This window comes from Aedes aegypti, chromosome 2 (assembly GCF_002204515.2).
Source record: "Aedes aegypti strain LVP_AGWG chromosome 2, AaegL5.0 Primary Assembly, whole genome shotgun sequence".
Lineage (NCBI taxonomy): Eukaryota > Metazoa > Arthropoda > Insecta > Diptera > Culicidae > Aedes > Aedes aegypti.
The window spans coordinates 190,511,093-190,512,655 of record NC_035108.1 but is presented as its reverse complement, the minus strand read 5'-3'; positions in this window follow the sequence as shown (position 1 = coordinate 190,512,655).

Sequence of the window (1,563 nt, the reverse complement as noted above, 5' to 3'; positions counted from 1 at the left end):
CCGTACGGAATTGAGACGGCGGAAAGGCGAGAAAGGCTTTTCGAAGAACAATTATTGGTCGAACAATAAATCACGTCGCTCAGATAAATTTAAAATTAACGAAATCGTTAATGTTGGCCACGAGGATTTTCGCCGTACTCTGCAGTTGCGTAAAGTTAATGTGCCATTGTGTTGCTTTTGAAAAGATTCAAAAGTGCCGGTGTAAAAGGGCTGCAAATGGAAAATTTTGGAAAGTTTACTTGTCTTATCCTCAACCGATACTAGAAACGGAATAGCAAAAATGCCAAAAAACGAAGCCTGCGTGTCATCTGTAGTCGATTGTAAAAAAGTTTGGATATTTATTCTTAAACTTGCAAAAATGGAAGATTTCTTCTAATTCATCCAAAACTCAACTTATAATATTCTCACATAAACCAAAAGCTCTTTATTTGAAACCTTCAAGTAGCCATGTCGTCATAATAAGAAGGGTCCCAATAAATTGGTAAGATGAAGTTGAGTATCTACGGCTCATGCTAGACAAAAATTTAACTTTCACAAATTACATTGAGGTTAGAGGCCAAATATAAAAAATATATTAAATGTCTTTATCCACTTATCAACAGAAAATTGGAACATTGTATTAGGAACGAGCTTTTGATCTTCAAACAAATTTTCAGGCCAGCCATCTTGTATGGACTAGCTATTGTAATACTAAGAAAAAAACTCTGCAGAGGATTCAAAATATTTTTTTGCAAATGATTCTGAAGCTTCCTCCCTGGTATAGGACTAATGAGTTATATAGAATATCAAATGTTGAAACAATGGAACAAGTGTCAAATAAAATAATTATTAATTAAAGCAAAAATCGTTGCAATCTTCTATAGCTACGATAAATCTGTTTCTTTCTAGGTTGAATTAAGGAATAGCGAAATAATACGGAAAGAAAAAGAAGTATGTGTGAATGTCAATTGTTCCATTTTTTAGGTTTGTCAACAGAAAATTCGCCATTATGTTTGATAAGAGCTACATGACTCACTCTATAGTCATTCATTCGTTCCGGTTGAATTGCCTCGAGTTGATTTCTAGGGGGTGTTCATATCGATTTCGATTTATTTTTATTTTGTTTGTGGAATAATGTAGGATTTATTTGCAATCAATCAGTGAAAAAGGAAGATTTTTATATTCAGGCATGTGACATCCAAAAACAAAGATTTTTGACATCCCTGAGGTAACTCAGGTAAATCAGATGTGAAAATATTATATAATATTGGTTCCAAAATGTTGCCTTGAGGATTACCAGCTCTTTCAAACCTGGAGTTTTGATAATTAACAAGATTTGACAGATAATTTTGGATTGTTCTAACAATGTATGTCGGCAGATTAATGTTTTTTTTTAAATTTTACAATCAATTTCATGCCATACACTGTCGAATGCTTTTTCTATGTCTAGAAGAGCAAGACCAGTAGAATAGCCTTCAGATTTGTTGAAACGAATCAAATTTGTTATACGTAAAAGTTGATGAGTGGTTGAATGTCCATGTCGGAATCCGAACTATTCTTTGGTAAAAACTGAATTTTCATTGA